At 43.3% G+C, this 16,282-nt stretch overlaps 1 protein-coding gene across 2 annotated transcripts in view; it reads right to left on the bottom strand.

Moving 5' to 3' along the window:
• GPR160 (G protein-coupled receptor 160) overlaps window positions 1-16,282 on the bottom strand; it is a 66,643-nt gene that overhangs the window by 24,164 nt on the left and 26,197 nt on the right. Inside the window, exon 1 of one of the 2 annotated variants that reach the window (XM_078666105.1) lies at window positions 12,790-12,880. The exons of the other annotated variant lie outside the window; for it this stretch is intronic. The gene's annotated coding sequence lies outside the window, so the exon portion shown is untranslated. Of the gene's footprint in view, window positions 1-12,789; window positions 12,881-16,282 lie in introns of those variants that run through there. 2 annotated transcript variants of the gene reach the window in all.

Raw genomic sequence — 16,282 nt, 5'->3', positions numbered from 1 at the left:
TTTCTTAAGGAAAACAGTGTGCAGAGTTAGGAAGTGTCACTGAACTATATTGACCTAAATCGAGCCATTATTTATTTATTTCGAAGTTGCCTACAACAGGAACTTGCCACCTCTCAGCTACTTAGAAGAGCGAAGCATACAAAGGTGATCACTTTATTTGGGTGACGCTACACTACACTAACATAACCCAAGTATAGAATCTGCGACAATAAAACGCTATAACCATTTTTCAGCTGATGATTTCATGTAACGTGTGCCAGTTTACAGGAAACGGGGTCTTTAGTAGAGGGGATATCGGTGAGCGAGAGAAGGGGTTTGCTTTGACAGACTGTTGGCTACATAGCTTGGGCCGCATAGAGAAGGGTTCCAACCATACATTTTTTAATATTCCTGTTCATGGGATCAGAGTAATAGGATTGGATTAAGAGTTCTTGGTTAATATGGAGATAGTCTGACTGCAGCTCTGTGGATGGTGGGGGATATTTTCAGAGATTTGCATCTTAAAATCTCCCCTATGCTTTAGCCTCTTGGAATCTGAAAATGGCATCCAGGGGGTCCTTTCTCATTTTTAGGCTGGGGGTATGAGTGTTCACTTATCAGGCATAGAACCTGACAGAGATATGTCAAGCTTCTTGATTTTTTTTTTTTGTAAACCGATTTTTATTCAATTTCAGCATACCAAGTAGTATCACTACAAAGAGATAAAGGAATTCCATCATGTTGCAAACAGTGGATATCAACAATCATGGTTATATGTTGCTGCTCGCGGCTCCTCACTACATGTAGCCGTCGCCTCAAGGGGCAACTGCGTTCCTCATTCCTATCAAAAGGTCACAGAAGATTTGCGTTCTCTATCCCTATGCCGGAGGATCAGCATCTCAGTTGCCCGTCTCAATCCTCACTATGTCAAGCTTCTTGATGTGGAGAACAATTGCTAATGTGCAGAGGATGTACTTCTGAGTTGTAATGCTATAATCTGAAGGGATACAACTGGCATAGCGTGAGCCGCTGACCTCACCCAGAACAAGGTTTTGGCTTGTTTTCTGTATAGCCAATAAATAAACCATGAAAAAAACTTGAAATTTGAAAATGCCGTCTGTTCCAATACAAGGCTAACCTTGCAGGCCTATTTTGACAAGTGAACAATACAGCATGTTACATGAGAGTTTCTAGCGAGCTATTACATCAACTCTATTCTATTATGCTAGGAAATTGTTATACAGTGTATCATATACCACAAGTGACCTTTCGGCACTAAAACCAGAGGTAAATTGAACCAGGTGTGTTTTTTTTCCCTCAACTTTTCGTACAAAACAGGTAGGTATGTCAACATGTAAGGTGATCTTCAATGTCGGCGATAGTTTGGAAGAATGTTCTAAAGCCTTGACGTCTGGATTGAAAACGCTTCACTGCCACCTCTTGCCTTATTAATGTACGGTACTTATTGATGCTTCTAGTGTCCATACATAGATTTTGTGATGACCGCCAGCGAATCTCCAAATTGCACCAAAAGAGGAAGCATGTTGACTAATAGCTCAGTGGGGCAGATAGTGACAAAGCAAATTTCTTCACTAGCAAGAAGGCAACATATTGCCTTCATTTCCTGTCTCACATGTTTCAGTTGACAATATGGGAGGATGTGCTCAGTTCTCGCACAGAGTGGATCACCATGTACTCTGTGAACCCCTATAGGTCTATCTTTGAAAAGACCCAGGTAATTGTTGCCTGGATCCCATGACAGAAACAGGCCTTAAACACTAGTAAGATATGTGGTTCAAGGGTCAGGTCTTATTTAATCAATAGTGACTGGGTTATTTTCAGCTGTGTAACCTTACATTTGAACACATATTCAGACTCAAGGACACATATTTCGGTTTGCCTCACTTTCAGAGAACTGTGAAGCATTTATTTGTTAATGTTTATAACAAATGTAAACTAAATTTCATGTCCAGGTCAGAGACATTTCCTCTTCTGAATAACAGATTAGCATAATCAGTATTATACTAACACTAATACCCTAAGAACAAATCAGTGGGTTAAGGGGGACTATGCAGATGTGGACACGGAGGAATAGACAGGCAGGCTGCAGGTAATCGTCTTGTGAGAGGGGCGGGGAGATACTGATTATAAGGCATGCCCTCTCAGGACCCTATGATCCTCGGGGTTATTGGATAGTCACTCACACCACGAGGAGTGGTGTGATTTGTGCAGAGAGGAGTATCAAAACTACCTACTGGTGAACTAACGTTTTTATTTGGCTTTCTAGTGTGTAGGATTAAAAAGCAACACAGAAGGGAGCTTGTTCTACCCTTCCCATTCGGTCGACATGTTTCAGCCCTCCCACGTGTCCTAAATAAGCGCCATGGCCTCTATGATTGGATAAATAAAGAAAACAATGTTACACAGCACCAATACTATGCCTGTGGGTCCATCGGAGGAACATTGATCCCTTCTAAGATGGACACCAGCATAGTCGAGTGTGAGATGGGTGGGGTCCCGACTGCTATTACTGAGTCTGCTGCTTCTTATTTGATCATTTGACTAGCGACTCATAATTGTCACACCCTTCCCCAAGAACAGGTGGCTGCATCTCTTCCCCTGTTTTTTCACCTTTGTAACGCAATCCTTTGTCTGGCATTTACTCTGGCTAAAAGAAACCTACATTGGTGAGAGAAAGTGGGCAGCATTTAATCAGGAGAAACTACAACAGCTCTTGAAGATCCAGGCATAGTCTTTGTGTGATTGATTAGTTAGATAGTATCTGGACCAGATCCAATACAGAAACTCCAAAACTCAAAGTCAACAAATCTAGCAAGTAGGATATCGTCATCAAGGGTGTCAAAAGATGTTGACCGAGAAGTAAAATCAGGGGCCCAACAATGTTGTTGTCCACTTAGGTTCTCATATTGAGGATGAACTAATAACCAGCCTATAACTAAAGGTATATGTCATGAAAAACTAACTATAACTAATAACCAGCATGGTCTGAAGCCGCATTAGAACATGTATAGCAAGTGATATGCTTCAAAGACTAGCTCAAGTGCAGTTAGTTGGATGTGGGAGGTTGGAGATCCGCCTACAGCCAACCATCACATCTGGGTTCTCTTGTTTTTTTTTCTACCAAGTTGTCACTGTGGCCCTTCTCAAAATATCTTGAACTTAAACCATTCCAAAAGTGATTAAAAGACTATCGAGGCCAAGACTACGGGCGGAGAAAACAGTACATCTTTCAAAGTCTAAGCCCTAGGTTCAAACAAAACAAAATCACTCTACGGTTGAAATTAAAATCAGATGAAATCAGATGAAACCAGAGAAAGTGGGTGTTTACTCCCTACAATGAAAGGGCATGTCTGGTCTGTTGGGGCAGAGAGAGGACTACTGAACAGTCAACCATAGCCCGTCCTATACCCACTTTGATGACTGCTTAACTTCTCTCCCATCCTGAAGTTCTGAAACAAGTCCTGGAAATAGGAAGATATGTGGAGCCGCGTTGTGAAGCTAAAATAATTGGGTGGAGGCTATGGCGTGGGCCAGCACAAAATTCAAAATGATGTCAGTGAAAGTGTCTGCGCATCAGACCACCTTGGAAAGCAAGGTAGTATCAAATCCTATAAAAGAATGTGCCCGTTTAGCAACTGTATCTCTACTCTTATCATGCATTGCCTATACACAATCCTCAATACAATGAACCACTGGTTGTCACAGTCACACCTGTGGGGCTGGAAAGATGGAAGGCATCCGGGGACAATTTTCCAACAGGCATGAAGGTCTTGGGCTGTAATGTGTGGCCTGCAGAGGATGCCCAGTTTTGGTCCCACAAAATAATGACTGTGCAATCGTTATCACAATGGAGGCGTCGTGGAGCTCAGGCTACACCTTAATACAGTAATTCCTACTTAACTAAACATACCAGCACCTGTGCCTACATTTAAGTGTATGTCAGAATGTACACAGACAGCCAATGGTTTTATTCTTCAGTTCATTTATTCTAGAGTTCCAGAACTGTTCTGCAAGTGATGAGTCTTGACTACCACTGCTCATGTTCTTCAGTTCCTGGACAGTCACCTGGAGAAGCCTGGCCCAAGGAAATGCTCTGGAAGGTTTGCGGAATTTGAATGAGTCTTAGAGGCAGCACCGTGCAAGACATAGTGACGTGGCAGACGCAGGAATTAGCCAATTGTAAGACGTGCCTCTTTGCTTTAAATTGAAGTGGGGAATGCAGTTGTGTTGTAGGAAGGCTGTAGCTTTCGTCTTGGGGATAGTGGAATTTCAGGTATGCGCCATCCGCATGCACTACTCACAAATTTTGTATTGTGCCCTCCCTAAGTGTAATCTGAAAAAGGATTTGAAAGGGACTATCAAGTGAAGAGAATAAATTAACAATTCTCTTTACCGTCTTGTCTAACTAAGAATCATCAATTACTGGCATTTTAGAATGCGGTCTTGTTTGACAGAGTCTGCTTGGGTTTTGAGACATAATTGACCAGATGTCCCCTTTAAGAAAGAAACCGGAAGAACGAGACTTCCTTGGGGATGAGGTAGATGGTGGGTAGTATTGAGGTAGATGGTGGGTAGTATTGAGGTACATGGAAGGTAGTATTGGCACTTTGCGAGCAGAAGGCTCTAAGGCTGGTAAATGTATTCTCTTCCTTACCTTGGCACACAAGCTAAAGATCTTTGCTGACATTCCAGATCTGCTGAAGACAAAAGTGAAGGCCCGCCCACATCAAATTGCTAGTCCCAAGTAATTATAAGCTTGACTTTAAACAAATCTACAGAGGCATCATTACCCTTCTTATTTACTCTACAGTTCAACTGACCATGCACCGCCCTAGATAATGCCTTTAGGAATGTGGAGTACAAATATCCTTGCGCAAACATCTGCATACCTATGATCCTTTTCAGACTTCGCCTGCCATTCTTGTGTATGCCTGTATCTTATTAACACAGAAAAACAAGCATTGGAAAAGCAAATTATCTGTGTTTTCTTTTTAGTTCAAAGCGGTAATGTCACTGACAAATTCACCCAACTATAACGTTACTTTAACCTTAGGTTTTTTTCAGTGAATTTTGTAAGGTTTTTTCAAAATAAAAACACATCTTTTTATCATACCTAACTAACGTTACAGTAACCTGGCTTTGTTTTTTTAAGTGAATATCTAGTTTTTTTTTTTAAACAAGGTAATATTTGATTAGGATGCATAAATCCAACACCCTCCCCCATGACCAACCCCCCACATGCAGCTAACCTGATGCTGCGCACGACTTTTGACCATGAGCAGTTGGGGTTGGCCACAAGGCTTGGCCGGTGGCCAGGCCCTGTGACCATCCCCATAAAGGCAGCCATCCCCACACTGCGCAGGACCTTTGGCAAGTAGCACCTCTTTGGAAAGTTTCGTGGAGATTTGTCAAACAGTGTTAAAGTTATTAGGAACACAAAAAATGCTTTTCCTATGAACAGCACACCCAACTATAACTACCTAGTGGCGACCACCACTATGAAATACACACACATCTAATATATATATATATATATATATATATATATATATATATATATATATATATATATATATATATATATACACATACATACACACACACACACACACGCAAAATTTGTGTCCGTTTCAAAGATTCGCCCTTAACTAAAGTATGTGGAAAATGATAGCGTGTTCGAGTTTGCCCTCCTTGCACACAGAAAAGCCAGGGGTAATGTGGCGACTGACACCAGCTTGCCTCATGTCATGTGTAATGTGAGTTCTTCAACCTGTGCATATGTTGCATTAAGAACGACGTAACTGGATGTGAAGTTCACATGGGCACGTAGGGGCCGATTCACAGAACTAACTTAAGACAAAATCCTAAACTTACTACTTTTGGTATTCACAGAAGTTAGGATTTTGTCTTAAGACAAAATCCTGTCTAAAGTCTGTCTAAAGTCTGTCTAAAGTCTGTCTAAAGTCTGTCTAAAGTCTGTCTAAAGTCTGTCTAAAGTCTGTCTAAAGTCTGTCTAAAGTCTGTCTAAAGTCTGTCTAAAGTCTGTCTAAAGTCTGTCTTAAGACAAACTTAAGACAAAATCCTAACTTCTGTGAATACCAAAAGTAGTAAGTTTAGGATTTTGTCTTAAGTTAGTTCTGTGAATCGGGCCCGTAATGAGACCATTAAGAATAAATCGGTGGCATGAACTATGAAAACGGAGGGCGAGTCCTTTGACAAATAGGGGTATAAACAGAGACTTAAGGAAACTTAAGACAAAATCCTAACTTCTGTGAATACCAAAAGAAGTAAGTTTAGGATTTTGTCTTAAGTTAGTTCTGTGAATCGGGCCCGTAATGTGAACATTAAGAATAATCGGTGGCATGAACTATGAAAACGGAGGGCGAGTCCTTTGACAAATAGGGGTATAAACAGAGACTTAAGGCAGATTTTATCATAGCCTTAAGCTGTTGCAGGTAAAAATAAATATTTTGAATGCTCGCTTTCCTATTGTGATAGTGCAGAGCTTAAATAAGTCAGTAACATACCCACAATCCACTGTGGGTTGAAATATTTTGTTTTCACACTCTGTTACTGCAGTGGGGGGGGAGAGGGGGGGGGCTCCTAAAATAGTTTATGTGGGTTTCTCTTGCAACAGAAGAGTACAAAGTTTCTTATTCCGGAAAAGGATAGTAGAAATGCAAACATCCTGCGCACAAACACCACAAGCCTGGTTCTCTCAAACATTACTGCACCAGGCAGAGAGCCAGGCTAGCCCTAGTAAGCCTGCACATGTGATTGTGAACTGTTACCCTTGTTGGAATGTACTACAAGAAACCAGCAACATGCGCCCATCCACGATGTACTGTGAGCCAATTGTTTAACCCCTTCCGTGCTCGTGACGGAACCACTCCGTCACGAGCCACGAACGTGCTGTGCTGGTGATGGAGTGGTTCCGTCACTGCGCGGCCGCCCTGCCCACGCTGCAGGAATTCCGCGCCTGCGCGGGGCGTTCTATTGAGCGGGCGGGGACGTGACGGAACCACTCCGTCACAAGCACAGCGCGCTTGTGACGGAGTGGTTTCGTCACGAGCATGGCGGTGCCACCCGGCTCCTCCCCCCCCCAGCACCGCGGCAGAATTACCGCCGCGGCCAAGGGGTTAATACCTGTACTTTTTTTTCACTGTATTAGCTCTAGCTGAGAGCTAGCCAGAGAAACACTGGCACAGCCAATGCCTGCTGCGATATGGGGCATAGGAACACAAATGCAATCAGTGAACCACACACACTTTTAAACTGTATACTTCCAAATGTGAAATAAAACTCAGAATACTAAGTTTTGTTGGCTGAAAAGATAAAGTCAGCAAACATTGGCAAAGCCAATAAGTCTTACCTATGAGAGCTACAGCCTTTTTTAAATGTTTTGTAGATCTGCTATACAGCAGTGCAGTTGCTTTGCAGTGTGGCTAAAACTAATTTTAAAAAGGGCTCAGTTGCAACCAGGTCTAATACGCTTCCTAAAAAAATATATGTGTATTAGCATTGGATGCATCACAGTGCTTTTGTTTATTGATATTTTTAGCCCTGATGCACAGCAGCAACGCTTCAGTGCGGCACGGCTACAATCATTGCCAAAGTCAGCAATGCCCATGCAGTAGAGCATGGATAAAAGGCAAAAGCATAGCCAACGGTCTCAAAGGGGAGCAGGTCTCAGCACAGCAACCCTGTGATTCTGAGCAAATACGTTCATCTCCCCATGCGTGGAAACAAAATAAGACATTTGGCAAAAAATCCTATCACATAAAGAAAGCAACTGTGCCATGTCCATGCCTTAGTGAAAATGCACTTGGAAGCAGATCACATCTGGTGCCAAAATAAAAGCAGATAACTTCTATTGAAACAGTACACAGCCATTGCACACGACAAATCGGCCTCTTTAACGTGCGTGTGGCATAGGAAAACAGCTATAAATGGCACGATGTTTAAAAAGGAGAAGAATAGAAAGTCACAAGCATTGGTAAATGTATTAGGTTTCGCCGATGTGATTAATAAGCTATTTTTTTGTTGTCAGTTGAATCTTGTTGAGTAGTCGTACAATATAAGTTAGAGAAAGTCTGTTAAGTGTTATTGTTAGGACTGGTTTATGTACAGAAAGGCAATATATTTTACTGTTACTAGTGGTATAGTATGGGTAAGTAATAGCAACATTTTGAAAAAAGAAATAAAAGAGGGAAATAGAATTAATTGATGTAATAGCCCATCCCATCCAGCCACTTTGGCATGTGGAGTGCCTCAGGGTTCAGCATTATCACCTTTGCTTTTCAATGCTTATCTGCAGCCCTTGATCGCAGCACTGAACCAGATGGAGTGCAAGGTTTACAACTATGCAGACGACACTCAAATTCTTATCCAGATTGACCATTCACCTACGGCTCCCTTAAGAATGCAGGATATACTCAAATTTACCATCAACTGGATGTCGGTCAATCCGTTAAAAATAAACCCTGACAAAACTGAGGTTTTGGCGGTTACCACAGCCTCAAACCCCTGAAATGATCTGTTTTGGCCTTTAGAACTTGGGCCTTTTCCTGAACCAGTCGCTGCTGTAAAAAGTCTTGGCATCAAAATTTATGACTTGCTATCTTTGACAAAACAGGTGTCGGCTGTGGTAGGAACGAGCGTTGGTCTAATGCGACAGCTGCGAAAACGGTCTCCTCTGTTGTCCTTTGCTACTCTTAGACTGGCGGTTTCAGCGTTGATTCTGTCGCCTCTGGATTATGGCAACCCTCTGTACTATGGTCTACCAAAAAAACTATTGGCCAGGGTCCAGGTTGTCATGAATGATGCGGCCAGATTAATTTTCAAAAAGCCTAGACATGCACATGCCACGCCATTACTTCAGGATCTACATTGGCTCCCGATCCACAGATAATCAAATTTGAAAGCCTCTGTATTGCGCATAAAGCCATTTATGATTTAGCCCCCAGTTACATCAAGGACCGAGTGACCAAGTATACTTCGAGCAGGATGCTTCAGTCAGTAGATGCAGGTCGCTTGGTTTGCCCCCGGTTTAATCTCTCATCCATGGGTGGAAGAGATTTTTCTACCACAATTCCTCAGGCATGGAACAGCCTTCCGGAAAATCTACGCAAGGAGACGAATCTCCTTCCATTCAGAATGAAGTTGAAGAGGGTGCTTTACTTAGAGGCAAGGGGGACTCTCTGAGCAGGCCACTTATCATTTCACCGGGTACAGGGCTACCGCTGACAGCGCTTAGAGACCTCTGGGTGATAATGCGCTCTATAAATCCACAATAACATAACATAGCAATATTATATGTTTAGAGGAGTTTTGACAACTTTTTGGCCCGGTGCCACTGCACCTGCTGCACCATTCAAATCAGGACTGTTTTCTGCAAGGTAACTGCACTTGTGGTTTCCCCTTTAGGAATAAAATATAGCAATATTAGGTGTTTCGGGGAATTCCAACTACGTTTGGGCCCAGTGCCACTGCACCTGCTGCAACATTCAAATCATGACCATGTTGTCTGCAAGGTAATTGCACTTGTGACTGCCTGTTTAGTTTAAAATGTTAGCAATAATCTGGGTTTAGTGGGGTCCCTAGAGCTTTTGGCCCCAGTTCCACTGCACCTGCGGCACCACTCAAATCAAGTCCCTTTTAACTGCAATTGTGACTACCTGCTTAGTAGTCAAATTGAGCATTATTTTGTGTTTGGAGGAGTTCTGACCACTTGTGGGTCCAGTGCTACTGCACCTGCTGCACCATTCAAATCATGATCCTGTCGTCTGCAAGGTAACTGTCTGCCTGTTTAGTAGTAAAATATAGCATGGTTCTTGCATATTAACTTTATTTTCAACGTGCAATGTTTTTACAACATTTAGAATTTGATTATAATGACCAAATTATGTTGAAAAAAGCAATCCGATAATCCCTACTAAGTGCAAAGAAAGGCACGGAGGCATGAATAGGAAATGACACTAACGTTCGAAGGCTAAAAAACACCTCCTTTACACAACTAAGAAATAACAAGCAAGCATTCCAGCATACTGTTTAAAGCTGTATGCCTTTTCAGTAGGAAGAGATCTTATCTCGACAGTGAACGGGGCTTAAACAGTGTGAACAGCTTTTGTGGAACTATCGTAAATGCCTTTAGCCAGTGAAAGTTAACAAAAAAAGTTCCACACAAAAGCGAATGAATAAAGTAATTCGGCAGTGGGAACTGCTAAGAGCCCCCTTCTAAGATATATTAAATACAAGAGATTTCACAAGCACTGTGCAGGCAAAACCTAAAAAGTAGTACCTCAATTGTAGTGTGGTCAGCAGAAGGACAGCAATTGATACTTTGTCCATGCTCCAGTCGAAAGAAGAGGAAGTGAAGCCACCACACGCTGGCCAATAAAAAGGCAAAAAATAAGTGTGACAATGAAGCCCACAAATGTTAAGCAATGAGCAGGCTGCAAGCCCTTTGTTGTATACAATATCTCTTGCAAGCAAGAGCACATGAACGGTCAGAGGCTAGAGGAGTCTCACATAGAAGAGGCCACTTGCCAACTAGGCACATGGATGGGAAAAACAGTTATACTCTTTGTGATGTAGGTGAAGTAACATGTTTCTATTTTGCTGCTTTAAAGTGTTCTCTGCTCTTCAAGTACTTTCAGTTCAAAACAAACAAGCATTGACAAAGCCAATGGATGTGACTTTGCTGCACAGATTGAAAAAGGCAATATGAACAGCAGACTAACACTGGCAATGTATCACACAATAAATGTGGACAACAGACCATGTAGATATTTCTTCAATGTACATATGGGTATTTATACAGAGGGGGTTGATGAGGCAAATACAACTTTACTGAGCAGTCAGTGTGTGTGTGTGTGTGTGTGTGCGTGTATAAAAAAAATCTAACTTTTGCCATTGCCACTATATTAAAAAAAATGTGTCATTCCCATCCCTACTCCCTGCGACTCATCCCAAACCGGACCATGAACTCTCAAACATCTTTCTCAATATTTCACTTCTCCTTTCAAGCCATGTCACCTAGCTAACAATCACACTTGACAATTACTTAAACAACTTACTTCTTCCCCTTTCAAATCTGCTTATATTATTATTTTACTACCCCCAAACACTACTGAACACAAGAAATCAAAAGCACAATCCTAACAACTAATGCAAATGGAAAACCAAAACAAAAAATTGGACTAACCTACTAACTAGTATTCTTAGGTTCCGCAGTAGTGTACTACTTGCCGAAAGAAGGGCTTCAGTGCCTCATCAGGGGTCATAAGCACTATATAAATACATTTACAACTAAGTTGCAAGCATTGGCAAAAACAACAGAAGTGTGCAGTCATCTCAGATCGATATTGTGTGTACTTCCAAGATGGCAGTCATGTGGTGTCGGTACGCAACTTGGTGGCCATCTTGGAATAATATGACAAAATAACATTTTTATACAGCCCCAAATTCATCGCCATGTTGTGACAATATACATGATGGCCATCTAGGAACATTATTTTGAATTCCAAGATGGTCAAAGTGGAAATATACAAAATAACGTTTTAGGTTTGCAGCTCACCACTGTTATGCTTGCACCACAAATTCTGTATGTACTAGTAAAACCAATATCCACAGTCCTGGAATCAGCAGGCGAAGTAGAAGTAAGACTATGGAGATGGGAGAGAGAGAGACACACAAACCAAAAGTAGTGTTCAGTGTCTGCAATGTAAGAGGGGAGAGAGTGGCACAGAGTGTAAGATGGGGAATAGAAATACTGAGGATGACTGGAGGTGTGCGGGGGAAAGGGAGAACAAAATGATTAAGGCAAAAAGAGAGAGAGAGAATAGGGTGCGAAAGAAAGGAGAGAGGAGAGACTAGGACATGCAGTCCCATCAAGTGCAAAAGCTGAGATTTCTCAGAAAAATGTAAAATGAAGAATAGTTCCCAGACATCAGCAATGGAAGAATAAACTCAAAAGCTCAAAAGGCAAGATGAAATGTAAAAAACATAAGAATAGGGAGTCAAACCATCCTAGCAGGAGCAGAGAATTGAGTAGAGAAGAAAGTCAACCGATCATGAACAAGTACAGCCCCAAATCACACTTAAAGGATATGCTAAAGTACTGGTTACCGCAAAGATGTGCGTCTTAAGTTACAATTTGATGTACTTTATTTACTGGGCTCTGTACACGTGATTTTTGTGAACCATTTAAAAAAGTAATAGCGAAAGATGAGAAGTGAGCATGCAGTCATTTTTATATTGTAGATCAGAGACTGAAATATTTTGTTTGGTGTGTTCATATAGGTCAACCTCAGGAAACGGCAAGGTTTCCTTGAAAAACATTGGGATGCATGTAATAAATCTTCACACTAGGACTTGCCTATGGAGCAGTTAGTTAGTTGCAGGTGGCCTGGGAGTGGCAAGCATGCAGACATATCAGTGCCAAGTCACAAAATAGTACAAGCACCTCCACTATTCCTATGATCACAAAAAGGAGTTAGCAAACGCTGGTACATTTGTGGCGTTCATAAAACTTAAGAAATAAAAAAGCAAGACCCGTCCTAATATCTATGGAATGTCGGATACTGCCAAGCAGTTTGTTCCAGATTGGTAAAAAAATCCATTTTGCACGTGTACAAACACACAAAATCAGCATTTATGCAACTAAACATGTATCGATTTTAAAAGTAACCTATGAAAACAAGTATCCCAGTTTGTACAAGCCATAGCCTCTCAAGTAAACGAGCAGATGTAGCGTAAAACAAACGTAGCAAGGTATTAAAAACTTACGCTAGTGCACAGTCTTCAAGTTAAAGCAGCCAAACAATTCTTGAGCGCCTCGCCGTGCAGTTAGGCCGTGCACTCAATGTGCACAGCACCAACATCGAATAGGAAGTTGCAAAAAGTTGCAAAAAGTTAATTATCACGTGTGACGAGGGAATGTGGTAATGTGTTTAAAAAAAACAAGTTCCTCGTAAACGGAAGTTGCATAAATGCGAGCCCACGTACAACACAGACTCTTTCTTACCCAACGTTTCAAATGAGGAAAAAAAAACTAAAGTAGGGCAAAACCACAACCATTTAACAAGTGTGTATATTGCAATGTATTAATACAGCAGGAGGCGCTCCAGCTTCAAGACTGAGGCACAGCACACTATTAAGTTAAATAAAAAAATACATTTCTGAAACTCCTTTAGTGTAAGACACGTACGTCACTGGAAAGTTGACGGGAACTAGCGTGTGGGTCGCCAGGCTCAGGGCTCCAGTCATCTTGGATTGGTGCAAAATGAAACCAGAACGTAGAGTTGGACTGTGTAATGCCTCCCACGTTTTCCTTCCGGTTTTATGTTCAGTGACTCTTGTTAGACAGATACCACTGAGACCAGGAGCAGTCTTCTCTCCAGCACGGTGTGCCTAGCACTCGCCATGCTGCTAATGCAGCATCTGATGGTTGAGGGGTCTCCCAGCTTCTCCCTCGCAGTGCACAGGTGGTGTTAAGGTGCTAATAATGTGTGACTCACACTTTTAGTGCAGTAACTTGGCCCCCACACCAAAACGTGTAGTTAGTTTAACCCCTGATGCGTGGTACTTGGAGGGCTGCTACACTGATACAGTTAAAGGGAATCTGATTGTGGATCGGTAACAGTTTCAGCAAAGTTAACAATGTAATTTGACCGGGCACTGCGAAACAAGCATTGACAAAACCAAAAGGCCTGGCTATTTTGTAAGAGAAAGTGCTTCACTGATAGCAGAGCTTGATGTAGTGTTCACAGTGACACTGTCACACTGGCAGAAGTTGCTTCCCCATGTCTCTGGGTGAGATAGTAGCGCCCGGGAGTCATGTGGGGGGGACGTTAATAAAAGCAGAGCGTTGTGAAGGGCATGGCAGTCCTGCACACCAGCAATTACCATGCACATCTACGCAAGTCTCTATATATTTTACCACGCCACGCGAGCGTGCACGCTCGCTGTCCTGGGTCTCATGGTATTCCTGTTGCGGGCTCCTTGGGTTTTGCAACCGCTACACTGGTGATGAAGGTGGGATGGATCGGCTACACACAAGTCGCAGTGAGGGCAGCTCAACTCCCCGTGCCAGCGGAGTCCTTGGACGGGTTCCACACAAGGCTGAGAGAACTGGCCAGTACTTGTGCATTCGCCAATGGACAATGCAGAAGTCATTGGACAGATTTTACAGGGCTGTACCTCCTGCAAACTCAGAGCATACTCCAAGAGGCAGGCAAGCCCCTCCAGGATATTCTCTCCATGGGGCGATCAAAAGAGCTATTGAAGGCCAGAGCATCCCACATGGAGGCCGCCCTTCAAAAAATCAAAATAGAGCCTGTCAATGCGGTACTGCCTGAGAAACACCCAGAAAGACAACAAATGGCATGAGAGGCATTCCAAAAAGGAAGATACTGTGGAGGGGCTCCATATAGGACGAGTGAATGTCCCGCGAAAGGAAGGAGGTGTGCGCTTTCGATGAGTATAATCATTTTACAAAAGCCTGCCAATCAAAAGGCACAGACCCCAAGACCCAGAGGACATAGACGAAGATGAAGCAGAGGTGCAGACTGTGCACGCAGTAGTCACAATCGGAAATGCAGCAACCCCTGCTCAGTGCTGCATGCTCACCAGGGCCAGTGAGCGGGTACGTCTCACCTGGGCTAATGAGTGCGCATGCCTTACCTGGACCAACAAGAGATAATGCTATATCTGGATAATATAAAATGCATTTCAGGTTGAATAGGATGTTAACTAATTGAGTAATTTTATTTCAGGGAGGAGAATTTTGCAGCATCTGAATGGGTTTTCTGGTGCAACGCAGAGCCCAGTTCCAATTTTGTGTGCTTGCAGGGTGTGAAGTGAATTAATTTAACAAAATATTCCTCTTTGTTGGAACCACTTTCAGAAGGCTATGGAGCAAGCAGTGGTTAATGGGTCAAACCGCGTGAATTGAGGGCTTTTACCTCTGATGTCCCGGGGCATTGATTACTATGCTTTCGGAGTGACTGGGCCAAGTACCCGTTCTGCACTTGACCTAGGTGTGCGTGGTCTGAACAATCCAAAGATATCTTTGTGGGAGAAGTAGGGAGGTGTGGTATTTACAGGATATTGAGCACATGCTTCACAAATCAAAAGGCACGAAGCAGCACCAATAAATTATTGTCCAGCCAAATACTCACTTTAACTAATTTATTTTCTACCGCAACCAACAAAAATAATACAACATCCAGCAAGAATCACACTATCTCTCCTACCCAGGGAATACTTTTTACTCCCTACCCGATTCCTCAAGCCCCCTGGACACGCTTCTATTCTACCAGCTGTGAGCTGTGTGCCGGAAGCTTCACTCTACATTTCCTCAGCCCCCAACCACTATGCCGGCCCTGGACTTCGTGTATACTGTCCCGTCCCCACACAAATTAGTCACCAAACTCTACGGTCTCACTCTAACGTCCACCTCAATTTCTGCTGCCGGGCGCGGGAGGCGTGGGGCGCCGATCTGGGTATAGACATTGCGCAGGCTGACTGGCTATACTGCTAGAATCAGGCGAAGAAGCTGTCACCAAATTATCGGCTCCGTCTGATACATTTCAAATTTTTGCACAGGCTGTCCCTGCTCAGCTCCACAAGCTCAGACTAATACCAAGTGACGCTAGCATGCACTGCGCTGCCCCCGCCGTGGACCTCAGGACCTCACACTTAGAGTGGCTATGCTCCAAGGTCTCCGAATTCTGGCAGGTAGTGAGTACACGATTTCTGACATCACTAGTACCACGGTGCAGCCTGACCCCCGTGTCATCTTGGTTTTGTAAAATTCTGCCCAGACGCCTCTCAACGCCGGATTGCAATGATGCTAGTACTAGCCAGGCGTAGGGTGGCCATGTGTTGGGGTCGCAGACCTGCTCCTAGAGTCTGGAGCTGGCTGGAGGATGCTTCTCTGTGTCAGACTCTTATCTGAGTTCTGGGACTTGCTACCTGCCAGGTCCTGTCTGGTTGACATCTGGGGCCCTTTGGTAACTTACCTCCTCGCCCACATCCATTCCAGTGGCGCTGCCTCTCCCACGCTCCTCTCCGGCCCGAGTCCGCGGTGGCCGCCGACGCTGGTCGGTGACTGCCTCCTGCTTCCACATAGAGTCCCCGCCCTCTGGCACTCATTACTGTTGTCCTGGCCGAGTATGTGACCCCCCATGAGGGGAGGGATTCCTGTGAAATGATGTAGTGATTCTGCCTTAATGTATTTATGCTTCTTGCCAGGTGTAGTCGACTCGTTTCCGAACGC

This window comes from Lissotriton helveticus, chromosome 11, assembly GCF_964261635.1.
Source record: "Lissotriton helveticus chromosome 11, aLisHel1.1, whole genome shotgun sequence".
NCBI lineage: Eukaryota > Metazoa > Chordata > Amphibia > Caudata > Salamandridae > Lissotriton > Lissotriton helveticus.
Note: the sequence above shows the minus strand (reverse complement) of the source record. Positions and strands in the feature narration are given on the sequence as shown.